The 20000-nt window shown below is 60.1% G+C and overlaps 2 non-coding genes across 2 annotated transcripts; both read right to left on the bottom strand.

Annotated features, from left to right (window-relative positions):
* Positions 1-341: 341 nt before the first annotated feature.
* LOC131862380 (5S ribosomal RNA) lies at positions 342-460 on the bottom strand. Its single transcript, XR_009361396.1, has one exon. It is a non-coding gene; the product is annotated as a 5S ribosomal RNA (ribosomal RNA).
* Positions 461-6375: 5915 nt separating this feature from the next.
* Positions 6376-6494, bottom strand: LOC131862379 (5S ribosomal RNA). Its single transcript, XR_009361395.1, has one exon. It is a non-coding gene; the product is annotated as a 5S ribosomal RNA (ribosomal RNA).
* Between the last annotated feature and the right edge of the window lie 13506 nt (positions 6495-20000).

The raw sequence follows: 20000 nt of genomic DNA, 5'->3' as shown, positions 1-20000 counted from the left end.
GCTCACCTGTCCCGGGCGTCTGGTGCGGAACCTTAGAGTAAGAAACATCACCGTGCACCTTGGCCAACGTGCGCGACTCGACCGAGCGCGCACTGGCCGAGGTGCACACCGATTTCACCTGGGTGCGCGCGCAGCACCTCGGGCGCACCGGGGTGCGCGCACAACGCCCGGGTTGCACCGTGGCCTGTGTGCTCGGGGCGCCTCGGGTGCGCGCTCGGTGTCGCCCCCGCGCGCGCGGTAGTGCGGGCAGCGCACCCCGGCCCGGCCCGGCCCCGACGAGAACGCAAACGGGCAAAAGGTTTATTCAAATAGCATTGCGACGCCCGGCGAAAAACTAAAAAAGGGTGCAACACCGGGACTTCCCGGGAGGTCACCCATCCCAGTACTACTCCGGCCCAAGCGCGCTTAACTGCGGAGTTCTGATGGGATCCGGTGCACTAACGCTGGTATGATCGCACCCGTTATGAGCTTGTCGCAGTGTGTACTTAGCAAACCGCGACCCACGTGCGAATCCACCCCGGCCACCCACCCCCGTCGAGGTGCACACCCTCCCTCGCGAAGTGCGCCCCGTTCGCCAAGTGTGAGCCCTGCCCGGGTGCGCGCACCTTGCTAGGGCGTCGGGTGTGCACCCGGCCCGGCCTACGTGCGTGCACCTGGACGGGGCGTCGTGTGCGTGCAGTGTCCCGTCTGCAACGCGGTGCCCACACACCACCTCGGGCGCAACGACCTGCGCTCACATGTGGGCCGAGTGCACCTTGGTGCATGTTCGGGGCGCCTCGGGTGCACGCTCGATCTTGCCCCGGTGCACCAAGGCGCTCGGTTTGCCCCGGGTGCGCACTTGGTGCAAGGTGGGCACCCAAAATAGGGATCAAGCACCAAAACACAAGTTTCGGGATGCAAAATGGGACCCAAGGACCACAAATGCGTTCCAAGACCCATGATGGGTCCACGAGAACAAAAATGTGTTCCGAGACTTAATAAACAAATATTGGGTTTTAGGAGAAGAAACATGCTCTGATGCCCAAAACGAGAATCGACCCCGAAAAGGCCACAGGCCAAAAGTGGGATGCGAGACAAAAAAAAATGGGACCCGAGGACCAAAATTGGGTTCCCAGGTCGAAGACAGGGCAACCGGACAAGAAACGACCTCTAAGGCTCGAAATGAGTCCCGACGACTAAAACTTGACAAGAAGCACCCATCAGGCACCCAACTCGACACCCATGGGATGCCGACCCACCCGGGCTTCCACCTAGCACACCTTGGCACCCACCCACCCTCGCACCCAACCTCGCACCCAACTTAGCACCTTTGAACCCACATTGGCACTCACCCTGACCCTGGCACCTTGGAACCCACATTGGCACTCACCTTGACCCTGGCACCCACCTTTGCACTCACCTTGGGACCCACCCTGGCTCCCACCTCGGCACCCACCCAGACACCCACCTTGGTTCCTTGGCACCCACCTTGGATCCTTGGCACCCACCCCGACACCCACCTTGGCACGCAACTTGGCTACTTGCCACCCACCTTGGCTCCTTGACGCCCACCCCGACAACCACCCCGTGACCTACCCTGGCTAGGGTTGGTGCACACCCACCCTGGTGCCCACCTTGGCACCCACCCCATGACCCACCTTGGCACGCACCTTAGTACCCACCCCGTTACCCACCCTAGGACCCACCCCGTGACCCACCTTGGCCAGGGTGGGTGCCTTGGTGCGCACAACTTGCCTGGGCTGCACACCAGGGCGGGCTCAAGATGGCACCCGCGTTCCGTTTTTTTCACTATCTTTCAAAACGGAAATTTTAAAATCTCGTTTTTTTTTTTTTTTTGCCTTTTCTGGAAATTAGTGAAGGCAGCGCATCAAAGGTGCGCAATGCTGGTGCGAACCCGGGAGCGCTCCGATGTGTGCTCCAAGGTGCGGCGTGCACGAAGTCCGAGCCCGGCTTGCCCCGGGTGCGCACCTCGCGTGCACCTTCGCCGGGGTGAGCACCTTGGCTGGGTTGCGCGCCCTGGTGCGCACCAAGGAGCGCTCTGAAGTGTGCTCCAAGGTGCGGCGTGCACGAAGTCGGAGCTCGGTTTGCCCCGGGTGTGCACCTCGGGTGCGCACCTCGCGTGCACCTTCGCTGCGGTGGGCACCTTGGCTGGGTTGCGCGCCTTGGTGGGCACCATGCAGTGCACGAAGTCGGAGCCCGGTTTGCCCCGGGCGCGCACCTCCGCCAGGGTGGGCACCTTGGTGCGCACAACTTGCCTGGGCTGCGCACCAGGAAGGGCTCAAGATGGCACCCGCGTTCCGTTTTTTTCACTATCTTTCAGAACGGAAATTTTAAAATATCGTTTTTTTTTGCCTTTTCTGGAAATTAGTGAAGGCAGCGCATCAAAGGTGCGCAACGCTGGTGCGAACCTGGGAGCGCTCCGATGTGTGCTCCAAGGTGCGGCGTGCACGAAGTCGGAGCCCGGTTTGCCCCGGGTGCGCCCTGGTGGGCACCATGGTGCGCACCAAGGAGCGCTCCGAAGTGTGCTCCAAGGTGCGGCCTGCACGAAGTCGGAGCCCGGTTTGCCCCGGGCGTGCACCGCGGGTGGGCACCTTGGTGCGCATGCCTTGCCTGGGCTGCGCACCAGGGCGGGCTCAAGATGGCACCCGCGTTCCGTTTTTTTCACTATCTTTCAAAACGGAAATTTTAAAATCTCATTTTTTTTTGCCTTTTCTGGAAATTAGTGAAGGCAGCGCATCAAAGGTGCGCACCTCGCTGCCCACCACGGTGCGCAACGCCGGTGGGCACCCGGGAGTGCTTCGAAGTGTGCTCCAAGGTGCTGCGTGCACGTTGTCGGAGCCCGGTTTGCCCCGGGTGCGCACCTCGCGTGCACCTTCGTCAGGGTGGGCACCTTGGCTGGGTTTGCCCCGGCTGCGCTCCGAAGCGGGGTTATTGGAGCGCCGCCTCTTTTTTTGTCGGAGCGTTTGGTGGGGTTTCTCGCATTGGCTCTTCCCAGGCCCGGTTGCCACCCTGGCGCGCACGAAGTCGGAAGTAGGGTTAATTGCCCGGGTGCGCACCTTTGCCAGGGTGGGCACCTTACCTGGGCTGTGCACCCGGGCGGGCTCAAGATGGCACCCGCGTTCCGTTTTTTTCACTATCTTTCAAAACGGAAATTTTAAAATCTCCTCTTTTTTTTGCCTTTTCTGGAAATTAGTGAAGGCAGCGCATCAAAGGTGCGCACCTCGCTGCCCACCTTGGTGTGCTCTGAGGTGCGCACCCGGGAGCGCTACGAAGTGTGCTCCAAGGTGCGGCGTGCACGTTGTCGGAGCCCGGTTTGCCCCGGGTGCGCACCTCGCCTGCACCTTGGCCGGGGTGGGCACCCTGGCTGGGTTTGCCCAGGGTGCGCTCCGAAGCGGGGTTACTGGAGCGCCCCCTCTTTTTTTGTCAGAGCGTTTGGTGGGGTTTCTCGCATTGGCTCTTCCCAGGCCCGGTTGTTGGGTGCGCTCCCACCCTGGCGCGCGCGAAGTTGGAAGTTGGGTTAATTGCCCGGGCGCGCACCTTCGCCAGGGTGGGCACCTTGGTGCGCACACCTTGGCTGGGCTGCGCACCAGGGCGGGCTCAAGATGGCACCAGCATTCCCTTTTTCTCACTATCTTTCAAAACGGAAATTTTAAAATCTCGTTTTCTTTTGCCTTTTATGGAAATTAGTGAAGGCATCGCATCAAAGGTGCGCACCTCGCTGCCCACCTTGGTGTGCTCCGAGGTGCCCACCACGGTGCGCTCCGAGGTGCCCACCACGGTGCGCAACGCCGGTGCGAACCCGGGAGCGCCCCGATGTGTGCTCCAAGGTGCGGCGTGCACGAAGCCGGACCCCGGTTTGCCCCGGGTGCGCACCTCGCGTGCACCTTGGTGCGCACACCTTGGCTGGGTTGCGCGGCCTGGTGGGCACCATGGTGCGCACCAAGGAGCGCTCCGAAGTGTGCTCCAAGGTGCGGCGTGCACGAAGTCCTAGCCCGGTTTGCCCCGGGTGCGCACCTTCGCCGCGGTGGGCACCATGGCGTGCACGAAGTCGGAGCCCGGTTTGCCCCGGGTGCGCACCTCGCGTGCACCTTCGCCGGGGTGGGCACCTCGGCTGGGTTGCGCGCCCTGGTGCGCACCAAGGAGCGCTCCGAAGTGTGCTCCAAGGTGCGGCGTGCACGAAGTCGGAGCCCGGTTTGCCCCGGGTGCGCACCTTCGCCGCGGTGGGCACCCTGGTGCGCACCATGGCGTGCACGAAGTCGGAGCCCGGTTTGCCCCGGGTGCGCACCTCGCGTGCACCTTCGGCGGGGTTGCGCGCCCTGGTGCGCACCAAGGAGCGCTCCGAAGTGTGCTCCAAGGTGCGGCGTGCACGAAGTCGGAGCCCGGTTTGCCCCGGGTGCGCACCTCGCGTGCACCTTCGGCGGGGTTGCGCACCCTGGTGGGCACCATGGTGCGCACCAAGGAGCGCTCCGAAGTGTGCTCCAAGGTGCGGCGTGCACGAAGTCGGAGCCCGGTTTGCCCCGGGTGCGCACCTCGCGTGCACCTTCGCCGCGGTGGGCACCATGGCGTGCACGAAGTCGGAGCCCGGTTTGCCCCGGGTGCGCACCTCGCGTGCACCTTCGCCGGGGTGGGCACCTCGGCTGGGTTGCGCGCCCTGGTGCGCACCAAGGAGCGCTCCGAAGTGTGCTCCAAGGTGCGGCGTGCACGAAGTCGGAGCCCGGTTTGCCCCGGGTGCGCACCTCGCGTGCACCTTCGCCGCGGTGGGCACCATGGCGTGCACGAAGTCGGAGCCCGGTTTGCCTCGGGTGCGCACCCCGCGTGCACCTTCGCCGGGGTGGGCACCTCGGCTGGGTTGCGCGCCCTGGTGCGCACCAAGGAGCGCTCCGAAGTGTGCTCCAAGGTGCGGCGTGCACGAAGTCGGAGCCCGGTTTGCCCCGGGTGCGCACCTCGCGTGCACCTTCGCCGCGGTGGGCACCTTGGCTGGGTTGGGCACCATTGAGCGCTCCGAAGTGTGCTCCAAGGTGCGCACCATGGCCCTCCAAGGTGCGCAGCATGGCGTGCACGAAGTCGGAGCCCGGTTTGCCCCGGGTGCGCACCTCGCGTGCACCTTCGCCAGGGTGGGCACCTCGGTGCGCACACCTTCTCAATGTTTTCTTGCCTTTTCTGGAAATTGGTGAAGGCAGCGCATCAAAGGTGCGCACCTCGGTGTGCTCCGAGGTGCGAACCCGAGAGCGCTCCGAGGTGCCCACGAAGTCGAAAGTCGGGTTAATTGCATTGTTTTCCCCGGGTGCGCTCCGAGGTGCGCAACATCGGTGCGCACCAAGGAGGGCTCCGAAGTGTGCTCCAAGGTGCGCACGATTCGGAGCTCGGTTTGCCCGGGGTGCGCACACCTTGGCTGGGTTGCGCACCCTTTGTGCGCTCCAAGGTGCGCACGAAGTCGGAGCTCGGTTTGCCCCGGGTGCGCACCTTCGCCAGGGTGCGCACCTTGATGCGCACGCCTTGGCTGGGCTGCGCACCTTGGTGGGCGCCATGGTGCGCACCTTTCGTGCGCTCCAAGGTGCGCACGAAGTCGGAGCTCGGTTTGCCCCGGGTGCGCACCTTGGTGGGCGCCATGGTGCACTCCGAGGTGCCCAAGATTGGTGCGCAACAAGGAGCGCTCCGAAGTGCGCTCCAAGGTGCGCAGGTGCGCGCGAAGTCGAAAGTTGGGTTAATTGTCCGGTTTGCCTCGGGTGCGCACCTTGCGTGCACCTTCGCCAGGGTGGGCGCCTTGGTGCGCACACCTTGGCTGGGCTGCGCACCCGGGCGCGCACACCTTGGCACCCGCGTTTCCTTCATTTTAAATTTTTTTTTTTTACAATCTCTCAAGTGGGAAATTCTATAATCTCAACTTTTTTTGCCTTTTCAGGAAACTTTTGAATGGAGCGCATCATTGGTGCGCTCCGAAGTGTGCTCCAAGGTGCGCACCTCTGGTGTGCTCCAAAGCTCTCTCCAGCTGCGTGCACCTGCCCCGGCCGCGCACCCGGCCCCGCCCAGCTTCGCTCACCTGTCCCGGGCGTCTGGTGCGGAACCTTAGAGTAAGAAACATCACCGTGCACCTTGGCCAACGTGCGCGACTCGACCGAGCGCGCACTGGCCGAGGTGCACACCGATTTCACCTGGGTGCGCGCGCAGCACCTCGGGCGCACCGGGGTGCGCGCACAACGCCCGGGTTGCACCGTGGCCTGTGTGCTCGGGGCGCCTCGGGTGCGCGCTCGGTGTCGCCCCCGCGCGCGCGGTAGTGCGGGCAGCGCACCCCGGCCCGGCCCGGCCCCGACGAGAACGCAAACGGGCAAAAGGTTTATTCAAATAGCATTGCGACGCCCGGCGAAAAACTAAAAAAGGGTGCAACACCGGGACTTCCCGGGAGGTCACCCATCCCAGTACTACTCCGGCCCAAGCGCGCTTAACTGCGGAGTTCTGATGGGATCCGGTGCACTAACGCTGGTATGATCGCACCCGTTATGAGCTTGTCGCAGTGTGTACTTAGCAAACCGCGACCCACGTGCGAATCCACCCCGGCCACCCACCCCCGTCGAGGTGCACACCCTCCCTCGCGAAGTGCGCCCCGTTCGCCAAGTGTGAGCCCTGCCCGGGTGCGCGCACCTTGCTAGGGCGTCGGGTGTGCACCCGGCCCGGCCTACGTGCGTGCACCTGGACGGGGCGTCGTGTGCGTGCAGTGTCCCGTCTGCAACGCGGTGCCCACACACCACCTCGGGCGCAACGACCTGCGCTCACATGTGGGCCGAGTGCACCTTGGTGCATGTTCGGGGCGCCTCGGGTGCACGCTCGATCTTGCCCCGGTGCACCAAGGCGCTCGGTTTGCCCCGGGTGCGCACTTGGTGCAAGGTGGGCACCCAAAATAGGGATCAAGCACCAAAACACAAGTTTCGGGATGCAAAATGGGACCCAAGGACCACAAATGCGTTCCAAGACCCATGATGGGTCCACGAGAACAAAAATGTGTTCCGAGACTTAATAAACAAATATTGGGTTTTAGGAGAAGAAACATGCTCTGATGCCCAAAACGAGAATCGACCCCGAAAAGGCCACAGGCCAAAAGTGGGATGCGAGACAAAAAAAAATGGGACCCGAGGACCAAAATTGGGTTCCCAGGTCGAAGACAGGGCAACCGGACAAGAAACGACCTCTAAGGCTCGAAATGAGTCCCGACGACTAAAACTTGACAAGAAGCACCCATCAGGCACCCAACTCGACACCCATGGGATGCCGACCCACCCGGGCTTCCACCTAGCACACCTTGGCACCCACCCACCCTCGCACCCAACCTCGCACCCAACTTAGCACCTTTGAACCCACATTGGCACTCACCCTGACCCTGGCACCTTGGAACCCACATTGGCACTCACCTTGACCCTGGCACCCACCTTTGCACTCACCTTGGGACCCACCCTGGCTCCCACCTCGGCACCCACCCAGACACCCACCTTGGTTCCTTGGCACCCACCTTGGATCCTTGGCACCCACCCCGACACCCACCTTGGCACGCAACTTGGCTACTTGCCACCCACCTTGGCTCCTTGACGCCCACCCCGACAACCACCCCGTGACCTACCCTGGCTAGGGTTGGTGCACACCCACCCTGGTGCCCACCTTGGCACCCACCCCATGACCCACCTTGGCACGCACCTTAGTACCCACCCCGTTACCCACCCTAGGACCCACCCCGTGACCCACCTTGGCCAGGGTGGGTGCACCCACCCTGGTGCCCACCTTGGCACCCACCCATCCTAGCACCCAGCCTGTGACCGGGCTTGGAACCCAACCTTGCACCCGTCTTGGCCAGTGTGGGTGCGCACCCATCCTGGCACCCACGTTGTGACACACCCTTTAACCCACGCACCCTAGCAGCCACGTTGGCACCCACCTTGGAACACAACCTAGCAACTTGGCACCCACCCCGTGACCCACCTTGGCATCCACCATAGCAGTCGCCCACTTGGCACCCACCTTGGAACCCAAGTTGGCACCCACCTCGGCACCCACCTTGACACTTGTGGACCCACCTTGCCACTCACCCTAGCATCGACCCATCCTAGCACCCACCCTGGCACCTTTGCACCCTAGCACTCACCCATCCTAGCACCTAACCTGTGACCCACCTTGACACTCACCCTCGCACCCACCTTGGAACCCAACCTAGCACCCACCCACCCTGACACCAACCCTAGCACCTACCCACCCTTGCACCCACCCTGTGACCCATCTTGGCACCCACCCATCCTACCACTCAACCTATCACCCACCTTCTCACCCACCTTGGCATCCACCTTAGCACCCACCCACACTGGCACCTTGGCACCCACCTCGGGCAAGGTGGGTGCACACCCACCCTGACACCCAATTTAGAACCAACCGAGCATGTTACCCACCTTGGCACCCACATTGCAGCCCACCCTAGTACCCACCCTATGACCCACATTGGCATCCACACCCTAGCACCCAGGCACCTCGACACCCGCCTTGACACGCACCCTAGCACTAAACCTGTGACCCACCTTGGAACTCACCCTAGAACCCACCCACCCTGTGAACCACCTTGGCATCCACCTTAGCACCCACCCACCTTGGCACCCACTCTAGCACTCACCCATCCTAACACCCAACTTGTTACCCACCTTGGCACCCGCCCTCGCGTCCACCTTGAAACCCACCCTAGCACCCACCCACGCAGGAGCCCACCTTGGCACCCAACCTAACACCCACGCATCCTGGCACCCAACTTGTGACCCACCTTGGAACCCACCCTAGTACCCACCTTTGAACCCACTATATCACCAACCCACCTTGGCACCCACCCTATGACCCTCTTTGGAATCCACCCTAGCACGCACCCACCCTGGCACCCACCATGGAGCGCACCCTAGCACCCACCCACCTCGGCACGCACCTCAACACCCACCTTGGTGTGCGCACTGCGCCAACCTCTCAAAGACCCTATGTGGTGCGCTCCAAAGTGTACACCTTTGGTGCGCTCCAAGGTGCGCACCTTTGGTGCACACCGAGGTGCACACCAAAGTGTGCACCGAGGTGAGCACCAAAGTGCACTCCAAGGTGCACACCAAGGCGTGCACCTTTGGTGCGGTCAATGCAAACGAATTCGGAAGTTGGGGTCGATGTCCTAATCGCTGCTGCAGACTACACGTATGAGAATCGGACAAATAGCTTTATATAGGGGAGGTGTTGCGTTTGATGGGTCGACTCCCCTGGTTGTGTGCACTGCACCAACTTCAAAGACCCTGTCTTGTTTAAGAAGTCAAAAGTTGGGGTGGATGTCCTAATCATTGCTGCAGTCTACGCATGTATGAGAATCAGACAAATAGCTTATATAGGGGAGGTGTTGCATTCGGTGGGTTGACTCCCCTGGTTGTGCGCACTGCGCCAACCTCAAAGACCCCGCATAGCAGAAGAAGTCGGAAGTCGGATTTTGGTGAGCACCAAGGCGTGCACCTTTGGTGCGGTCAACGCAGACGAATTCAGAAGTTGGGGTGGATGTCCTAATCGTTGTTGCAGGCTACACATGTATGAGAATCAGACAAATAGCTTATATAGGGGAGGTGTTGGGTTTGATGGGTCAACTCCCTTGGTTGTGCGCATTACGCCAACCTCAAAGACCTTGTTTTCGTTAAGAAGTCAAAAGTTGGGGTCAATGTCCTAATGGCTCCTGTAGGCTACACATGTATGAGAATCGGACAAATAGCTTATATAGGGGAGGTGTTGGGTTTGATGGGTCGACTCCCCTGGTTGTGCGCATTACGTCAACCTCAAAGACCTTGTTTTCGTTAAGAAGTCAAAAGTTGGGGTCGATGTCCTAATTGCTCCTGTAGACTACACATGTATGAGAATCAGACAAATAGCTTATATAGGGGAGGTGTTGGGTTTGATGGGTTGACTCCCCTAGTTGTTCGCATTACACCAACCTCAAAGACCTTGTTTTCGTTTAGAAGCCGAAAGTTGGGGTCGATGTCCTAATTGCTCCTGCAGGCTACGCATGTATGAGAATCAGACAAATAGCTTATATAGGGGAGGTGTTGGGTTTGATGGGTCGACTCCCCTGGTTGTGCGCATTGCGCCAACCTCAAAGACCCTGCATTGCGGATGAAGTCGAAAGTCAGAGTTTGGTGTGCTACAAGGTGTGGTCGAAGGTGCTCACCTAGGTGTGCACCTTTGGAGCGCAGGAAAAGTGCCCTCCAAAAGTGCGCACCTTTGGAGTGCACAAAAGTGCCCTCCAAAAGTGCGCACCTTTGGAGCGCACAAAAGTGCCCTCCAAAAAGTGCCCTCCAAAAGTGCGCACCTTTGGAGCGCACAAAAGTGCCCTCCAAAAAGTGCCCTCCAAAAGTGCGCACCTTTGGAGTGCAGAAAAGTGCCCTCCAAAAAGTGCCCTCCAAAAGTGTGCACCTTTGGAGTGCACAAAAGTGCCCTCCAAAAGTGCGCACCTTTGGAGCGCAGAAAAGTGCCCTCCAAAAAGTGCCCTCCAAAAGTGCGCACCTTTGGAGCGCAGAAAAGTGCCCTCCAAAAAGTGCCCTCCAAAAGTGCGCACCTTTGGAGCGCAGAAAAGTGCCCTCCAAAAAGTGCCCTCCAAAAGTGCGCACCTTTGGAGCGCAGAAAAGTGCCCTCCAAAAAGTGCCCTCCAAAAGTGCGCACCTTTGGAGCGCACAAAAGTGCCCTCCAAAAAGTGCCCTCCAAAAGTGCGCACCTTTGGAGCGCACAAAAGTGCCCTCCAAAAGTGCGCACCTTTGGAGCGCACAAAAGTGCCCTCCAAAAGTGCGCACTTTTGGTGCGCACCAAGGCGCTGGTTCGGTCGTTGCAGGCGAGTTCGGAAGTTGGGGTCGATGTCCTGAGCGGAGGTGCAAACTACACAGGTGTCGGAATCGGACAAATAGCTTATATAGGGGAGGTGTATGCTTCGATGGGTCGACTCCCCAGGTTGAGCGCACCGCGCCAACCTCAAAGACCCTACGGTATGGATGAAGTCGGAAGTTGGGTCCGATGACCGATTCGATTAGTAGGTATGCTCATGAGGTCGGAATTTGGGTCCGATGACCTGCCATGTGCAGGAAGGCGAATGTTGGCACTGTGCGTTGCAAGGTGCACACCAAGGTGCTGGTGCGGTCTTTTTAGTCGAGTTCGGAAGTTGGGGTCGATGTCCTGATCGGAGGTGCAAGCTACACAGGTGTGGGAATCGGACAAATAGCTTATATAGGGGAGGTGTATGCTTCGTTGGGTCGACTCCCCGGGTTGAGCGCACCGCGCCAACCTCAAAGACCCTACGGTATGGATGAAGTCGGAAGTTGGGTCCGATGACCGATTCGATATGTAGGCATACTCGCGAGGTCGGAATTTGGGTCCGATGACCTGCCATGTGCAGGAAGGCGAATGTTGGCACTGTGCGTTGCAAGGTGCGCACCAAGGCGCTGGTTCGGTCGTTGCAGGCGAGTTCGGAAGTTGGGGTCGATGTCCTGATCGGAGGTGCAAACTACACAGGTGTGGGAATCGGACAAATAGCTTATATAGGGGAGGTGTATGCTTCGTTGGGTCGACTCCCCGGGTTGAGCGCACCGCGCCAACCTCAAAGACCCTACGGTATGGATGAAGTCGGAAGTTGTGTCCGATGACCGATTCGATATGTAGGCATACTCGCGAGGTCGGAATTTGGGTCCGATGACCTGCCATGTGCAGGAAGGCGAATGTTGGGACTGTGCGTCGCAAGGTGCGCACCAAGGCGCTGGTGCCGTCGTTGCAGTCGAGTTCGGAAGTTGGGGTCGATGTCCTGGTCAGAGGTGCAAACTACACAGGTGTGGGAATCGGACAAATAGCTTATATAGGGGAGGTGTATGCTTCGATGGGTCGACTCCCCGGGTTGAGCGCACCGCGCCAACCTCAAAGACCCTACAGTATGGATGAAGTCGGAAGTTGGGTCCGATGACCGATTCGATACGTAGGCATATTGGCGAGGTCTGAATTTGTGTCCGATGACCTGCCATGCGCAGGAAGGCGGAATTTGGGTCCGATGACCGAGTTGATGGCGTGCCATGCGCAGAAAGGCGGAATTTGGGTCCGATGACCGAGTTGATGTTGATGGCCCGCCATGCACAGGAAGGCGGAATTTGGGTCCGATGACCGATTTGAAGGCGTGCCATGCGCAGAAAGGCGGAGTTTGGGTCCGATGACCGAGTTGATATTGATGGCCCGCCATGCGCAGGAAGGCGGAATTTGGGTCCGATGACCTGACATACGCATGGAGTCCGACTCGGGGGCCGATGTTCGATTCGATGACTTGCATTGTGGGTAAAGTCGGAAGTTGTGGTCTTTGACCCGATTCGATGACCAGACTTCGGCTGCTTGAGAATCGGACAAATAACTTATATAGGGGAGGTAGTGTTCTCGAGCATCCTCCCCCCGTGCCCGTTTATGTCGATTGATGCTGGTGCTCGACTGGTTGGAGCGCTCGGATGCAAAAATCTTGCACCAGGATTTATCGATTGTGATGGACACGGCAAGTCTCCTGATTGCTATGCAGGAGCTCATCGTGAATCTCTATGCGGCCTTGGTATGGACTCGACCTGCGGAATGGTTCGGCAATGGTAGTCGCTCCAACACGTCCTTGCAATGGCCACAGAGGTGATTCGACTAGAGCTCCAGTCTAGCTTTTGGGTTGCTTGGCGGACTGGTATAGCCGCGATCGAGTTCCGGCCATGAACGTTTTAGATAGCTCTTGGGCTTTCTGGGACGGAAGTCGGAAGTTTGGGCTGTTGTCCGATTTGATGACCATTCTTCGGATGTGTGAGAATCGGACAAATAACTTATATAGGGGACTGTGTTGTCTCACGCAGCCCCCTCCGTGCCCCTCTATCTCGACCGATGTTGGTGCTTGAAAGGGTTGGGATCGCTCGGATTTATAAACGTGCACCACCATTTGTCGAGTGTGAGGGACGCGGCAGGTCTCCTAAATGCTATACGGGCGCTCTCTGAGAATCTCTATCCGGCCTCGACACAGACTAGTCTTGCTGAATGGTTTGGCACTGGTAGTCGATCCAACACGTCGTTGTTGTGGCCGCCTAGGCGATTCGATTCGAGCCCCCGTCTAGCTTTTGGGTTGCTTGGCGGATTTTGCCCTATCCGCAAGTGAGCTCGGTCCCTAAACGTTCGAGAAACCCGATTGCTATGCGCCGACTCTCTTTCTTGCGAGCCTCCATCTAGCTTTTGGGTCTCTACGGAACGGAAGTCGGAATCTGGGACCGTTGTTTGATTCGACGAGGCAGACTACGGTTGTGCGAGAATCGGACAAATAACTTATATAGGGGAGGTGTTGACTGGAGCATTCTCCCCCGTGCCCCTCTAACTCGACCAATGCTGGCGCTCGAACGGTGGTAGCGCTCGGATTTTCGTTGAGCGCCAGCATTGGTCGATTTAGAGGGGCATGCGAGATTCCCGAATGCTATGCGAGGGCTCTAACGGAAATGTCTATTGGTTTCGGTATGGATGCAATTGCGAGTGGTTCGGCAAAGGTAGTCATTCCGATGCGTCCATGTCGTGGCCAAATCGATAATTCGATTTGAGCCCTCGTATAGCATTTGGGTCTCTCGATGTGATTCCGCATTCCAGTCCCTTTGGGCACTGCTTGAGCCGCATCCCAGGGGGTTCCCTTCCCAATAATCTGCCTCGCAACCCGATTGCTATGCGGTGAGGCTCCTCGGCCGCCTCGGAACTATCTGTGTATCAGACGCATCGCGGGATAAGGGGTTGGCAACGGTAGTCGCCCCAAGCGCGTCCGATGCTTGGACCATTCCGAGGCGGCCCTGAAGCCTCTTCCGTCTAGCCGTTGGGTCCTTCTCGCCGCATCCCTTGCCTCGCACCCCGATTGCTATGCGGTGAGGCTCCTCGGCCGCCTTGGAACTATCTGTGTATCAGACGCATCGCGGGATAAGGGGTTGTCACTGGTAGTCGCCCCAAGCGCGTCCGATGCTTGGACCATTCCGAGGCGGCCCTGAAGCCTCTTCCGTCTAGCCGTTGGGTCCTTCTCGCCGCATCCCTCGACTCGCACCCCGATTGCTATGCGGTGAGGCTCCTCGGCCGCCTTGGAACTATCTGTGTATCGGACGCGTCGCGGGATAAGGGGTTGTCACTGGTAGTCGCCCCAAGCGCGTCCGATGCTTGGACCATTCCGAGGCGGCCCTGAAGCCTCTTCCGTCTAGCCGTTGGGTCCTTCTCGCCGCATCCCTCGCCTCGCACCCCGATTGCTATGCGATGAGGCTCCTCGGCCGCCTTGGAACTATCTGTGTATCGGACGCGTCGCGGGATAAGGGGTTGTCACTGGTAGTCGCCCCAAGCGCGTGCGATGCATGGACCATTCCCAGGCGGCCCTGAAGCCTCTTCCGTCTAGCCGTTGGGTCCTTCTCGCCGCATCCCTCGCCTCGCACCCCGATTGCTATGCGGTGAGGCTCCTCGGCCGCCTTGGAACTATCTGTGTATCGGACGCGTCGCGGGATAAGGGGTTGTCACTGGTAGTCGCCCCAAGCGCGTCCGATGCTTGGACCATTCCAAGGCGGCCCTGAAGCCTCTTCCGTCTAGCCGTTGGGTCCTTCTCGCCGCATCCCTCGCCTCGCACCCCGATTGCTATGCGGTGAGGCTCCTCGGCCGCCTTGGAACTATCTGTGTATCGGACGCGTCGCGGGATAAGGGGTTGTCACTGGTAGTCGCCCCAAGCGCGTCCGATGCTTGGACCATTCCGAGGCGGCCCTGAAGCCTCTTCCGTCTAGCCGTTGGGTCCTTCTCGCCGCATCCCTCGCCTCGCACCCCGATTGCTATGCGGTGAGGCTCCTCGGCCGCCTTGGAACTATCTGTGTATCGGACGCGTCGCGGGATAAGGGGTTGTCACTGGTAGTCGCCCCAAGCGCGTCCGATGCTTGGACCATTCCGAGGCGGCCCTGAAGCCTCTTCCGTCTAGCCGTTGGGTCCTTCTCGCCGCATCCCTCGCCTCGCACCCCGATTGCTATGCGGTGAGGCTCCTCGGCCGCCTTGGAACTATCTGTGTATCGGACGCATCGCGGGATAAGGGGTTGTCACTGGTAGTCGCCCCAAGCGCGTCCGATGCTTGGACCATTCCGAGGCGGCCCTGAAGCCTCTTCCGTCTAGCCGTTGGGTCCTTCTCGCCGCATCCCTCGCCTCGCACCCCGATTGCTATGCGGTGAGGCTCCTCGGCCGCCTTGGAACTATCTGTGTATCGGACGCGTCGCGGGATAAGGGGTTGTCACTGGTAGTCGCCCCAAGCGCGTCCGATGCTTGGACCATTCCGAGGCGGCCCTGAAGCCTCTTCCGTCTAGCCGTTGGGTCCTTCTCGCCGCATCCCTCGCCTCGCACCCCGATTGCTATGCGGTGAGGCTCCTCGGCCGCCTTGGAACTATCTGTGTATCGGACGCGTCGCGGGATAAGGGGTTGTCACTGGTAGTCGCCCCAAGCGCGTCCGATGCTTGGACCATTCCGAGGCGGACCTGAAGCCTCTTCCGTCTAGCCGTTGGGTCCTTCTCGCCGCATCCCTCGCCTCGCACCCCGATTGCTATGCGGTGAGGCTCCTCGGCCGCCTTGGAACTATCTGTGTATCGGACGCGTCGCGGGATAAGGGGTTGTCACTGGTAGTCGCCCCAAGCGCGTCCGATGCTTGGACCATTCCGAGGCGGCCCTGAAGCCTCTTCCGTCTAGCCGTTGGGTCCTTCTCGCCGCATCCCTCGCCTCGCACCCCGATTGCTATGCGGTGAGGCTCCTCGGCCGCCTTGGAACTATCTGTGTATCGGACGCGTCGCGGGATAAGGGGTTGTCACTGGTAGTCGCCCCAAGCGCGTCCGATGCTTGGACCATTCCGAGGCGGCCCTGAAGCCTCTTCCGTCTAGCCGTTGGGTCCTTCTCGCCGCATCCCTCGCCTCGCACCCCGATTGCTATGCGGTGAGGCTCCTCGGCCGCCTTGGAACTATCTGTGTATCGGACGCATCGCGGGATAAGGGGTTGTCACTGGTAGTCGCCCCAAGCGCGTCCGATGCTTGGACCATTCCGAGGCGGCCCTGAAGCCTCTTCCGTCTAGCCGTTGGGTCCTTCTCGCCGCATCCCTCGCCTCGCACCCCGATTGCTATGCGGTGAGGCTCCTCGGCCGCCTTGGAACTATCTGTGTATCGGACGCGTCGCGGGATAAGGGGTTGTCACTGGTAGTCGCCCCAAGCGCGTCCGATGCTTGGACCATTCCGAGGCGGACCTGAAGCCTCTTCCGTCTAGCCGTTGGGTCCTTCTCGCCGCATCCCTCGCCTCGCACCCCGATTGCTATGCGGTGAGGCTCCTCGGCCGCCTTGGAACTATCTGTGTATCGGACGCGTCGCGGGATAAGGGGTTGTCACTGGTAGTCGCCCCAAGCGCGTCCGATGCTTGGACCATTCCGAGGCGGCCCTGAAGCCTCTTCCGTCTAGCCGTTGGGTCCTTCTCGCCGCATCCCTCGCCTCGCACCCCGATTGCTATGCGGTGAGGCTCCTCGGCCGCCTTGGAACTATCTGTGTATCGGACGCGTCGCGGGATAAGGGGTTGTCACTGGTAGTCGCCCCAAGCGCGTCCGATGCTTGGACCATTCCGAGGCGGACCTGAAGCCTCTTCCCTCTAGCCGTTGGGGCTTTCTCGCCGCATCCCTCGCCTCGCACCCCGATTGCTATTCGGTGAGGCTCCTCGGCCGCCTTGGAACTATCTGTGTATCGGACGCATCGCGGGATAAGGGGTTGGCAGTGGTAGTCGCCCCAAGCGCGTCCGATGCTTGGACCATTCCGAGGCGGCCCTGCAGCCTCTTCCGTCTAGCCGTTGGGGCCATCTCGCTGCATCCCCCACCTCGCACCACGATTGCTATGCGGTGAGGCTCCTTGGCCGCCTCGGAACTATCTGTGTATCGGACGCATCGCGGGATAAGGGGTTGTCACTGGTAGTCGCCCCAAGCGCGTCCGATGCTTGGACTATTCCGAGGCGGCCCTGCAGCCTCTTCCGTCTAGCCGTTGGGGCCATCTCGCCGCATCCCCCAGCTCCTCGGCCGCCTCGGAACTATCTGTGTATCGGACGCATCGCGGGATAAGGGGTTGGCAGTGGTAGTCGCCCCAAGCGCGTTCGATGCTTGGACTATTCCGAGGCGGCCCCGCAGCCTCTTCCGTCTACCCTTTGGGGCCATCTCGCCGCATCCCTCGCCTCGCACCCCGATTGCTATGCGGTGAGGCTCCTCGGCCGCCTGGGAACTATCTTCGTATCGGATGCATCGCGGGATAAGGGGTTGTCACTGGTAGTCGCCCCAAGCGCGTCCGATGCTTGGACTATTCCGAGGCGGCCCTGTGGCCTCTTCCGTCTAGCCGTTGGGGCCATCTCGCCGCATCCCTCACCTCGCACCCCCATTGCTATGCGGTGAGGCTCCTCGGCCGCCTTGGAACTGTCTTCGTATCGGAAGCATCGCGGGATAAGGGGTTGTCACTGGTAGTCGCCCCAAGCGCGTCCGATGCTTGGACTATTCCGAGGCGGCCCTGCAGCCTCTTCCGTCTAGCCGTTGGGGCCATCTCGCCGCATCCCCCACCTCGCACCCGGATTGCTATGCGGTGAGGCTCCTCGGCCGCCTTGGAACTATCTTCGTATCGGACGCATCGCGGGATAAGGGGTTGTCACTGGTAGTCGCCCCAAGCGCGTCCGATGCTTGGACTATTCCGACGCGGCCCTGTGGCCTCTTCCGTCTAGCCGTTGGGGCCATCTCGCCGCATCCCCCACCTCGCACCCCGATTGCTATGCGGTGAGGCTCCTCGGCCGCCTTGGAACCATCTTCGTATCGGACGCATCGCGGGATGAGGGGTTGTCACTGGTAGTCGCCCCAAGCGCGTCCGATGCTTGGACCATTCCGAGGCGGCCCTGAAGCCTCTTCCGTCTAGCCGTTGGGGCCTTCCCGCCCCATCCCTCGCCTCGCACCCCCGATTGCTATGCGGTGAGGCTCCTCGGCCGCCTTGGAACCATCTGTGTATCGGACGCATCGCGGGATAAGGGGTTGGCACTGGTAGTCGCCCCAAGCGCGTCCGATGCTTGGAGCATTCCGAGGTGGCCCTGAAGCCTCTTCCGTCTAGCCGTTGGGGCCTTCCCGCCCCATCCCTCGCCTCGCACCCCGATTGATATGCGGTGAGGCTCCTCGGCCGCCTTGGAACTATCTGTGTATCGGACGCATCGCGGGATAAGGGGTTGGCACTGGTAGTCGTCCCAATCGCGTCCGATGCTTGGACCATTCCGAGGCGGCCCTGCAGCCTCTTCCGTTTAGCCGTCGGGGCCTTCCCGCCGCATCCCTCGCCTCGCATCCCGATTCCTATGCGGTGAGTCTTCTCGGCCGCCGCGGAACTATACCTGTTATTGCTACTGCATCCTTCGGCTGGTAACCTCCTCTGCCGCCTTGGAACGTTCTCTTTGTCGGACGCGTCGCGGGATAAGGGGTTGGCACTGGTAGTCGCCCCAAGCGCGCCCGATGCATAGACCGCTCCGAGTTGACCTTGCTTTCAGCCTCTCACATGCATAGACCTCTCTGAGTCGACCCTGCAGCCTCTCACGTTTAGCCTTTGGAATCTCGCCTCACAACATGATTGCTATCCTTGATGCATCCCTTGCCTCGAGCCCTGATTGCTTTCTTGGCTGCATCCCTCCTCTCCTCACAGCCCGGTTGTCATCACTGCTTCATCCGTCGCTTCATGCATTCTGGCTGCTGGGCCCTTCCCACCGCACACCTCGATTGCTATCTCTTCTGCATCACACACCCCGATTGCTATCTCTGCTACATCCCTCGGCTCTCACTTCTGCATCCTTCGCCTCCCACCTCGATTGCTATCAATGCTGCATCCGTAACCTCACACCCCGATTGCTATGCGGGGAGGCTCCTTGGCCGCCTTGGAAATTTCTGTGTGTCGGACGCACCGCGGGATAAGGGGTTGGCACTGGTAGTCGCCCCAAGTGCGCCCGATTCTTAGACCGCTTCGAGGTGACCTCGTAGCCTCTTTCGTCCAGGCTTCCTGCCTTCAACGCCCTTTTTACACCTCGATTGCTATGCGCGGGCTCGTTGGCGTCTATCACCTCTCTGCGAAGAGTGGCACGATGATTGTTGGGGTAAATCGTAGCAGTCCGATCTCTGGCCTTGGGCCATTGTGAGGGCTGATCGATTTCCTGTGCGCATCTCGTGTTCGCCCAGTAACAGACTCGACGACTTGTAATCGGTCTTGTTCCCGATTGTTCCTGGAGGTAGTCTTCGGAACTCTTGGATTTGACCTGTCACTCGAACTGTCCTCTTCCGAGGATGCTTGTGTGTGTGTGCTTGTGCCATTTCCTTGGCGGTATTAACGAGATATTAAAGAGCGGAGTGAGCGCCTCGCCCAGCTATGTTTGGGGCTCTCACTCCCTTACCCGGTGTGCGACCGCTTTGCACGTAGGTTGCGGAGCATCGCGACTCTTTCGATGTTTGGCGGTTGTCTTCCGGTGATGCGTTGGTCCCGAAGTGCACGTTACTAGCATTTCTGCCATTGTTCTCGATCTTTGGCACGTTCCTTCGTTGCAATTGGATATATATCTCCGTTTATACGCGCAGGCTTCTCCCGCCTATTCAGCGCTGTCCCACTCTCAGCACTCTCGTGGTCTCCTTGGCTTCTCTCTCCCGTGAGCGAGCTCTCTTCTCGAGTCTTTTCCATGTCCCATGGAGGTTGCCTTGCGAAATTCGGGCACACAAACGTGACCGGATAAGAGCGGAATTGCCTATGAGGAGAAGCTCACCTTAGGGAGCAGCAATGCCGAGTGTTTCGACAGAGGGTAGAGGGGGCGTTGTTTGGGCGGTTGCACAAAAGAGTGCTACGGTTGCACTGAAGGTTGCTTCTTCGTCTCCGACGAACTCTTCGAGGCAAAAAAGCTTGTATACGGGGTCGAGG

The sequence above is a fragment of the Cryptomeria japonica genome, unplaced genomic scaffold, assembly GCF_030272615.1.
Source record: "Cryptomeria japonica unplaced genomic scaffold, Sugi_1.0 HiC_scaffold_42, whole genome shotgun sequence".
NCBI classification, from domain to species: domain Eukaryota; kingdom Viridiplantae; phylum Streptophyta; class Pinopsida; order Cupressales; family Cupressaceae; genus Cryptomeria; species Cryptomeria japonica.
This window is presented reverse-complemented; position numbering and strand designations above follow the sequence as displayed.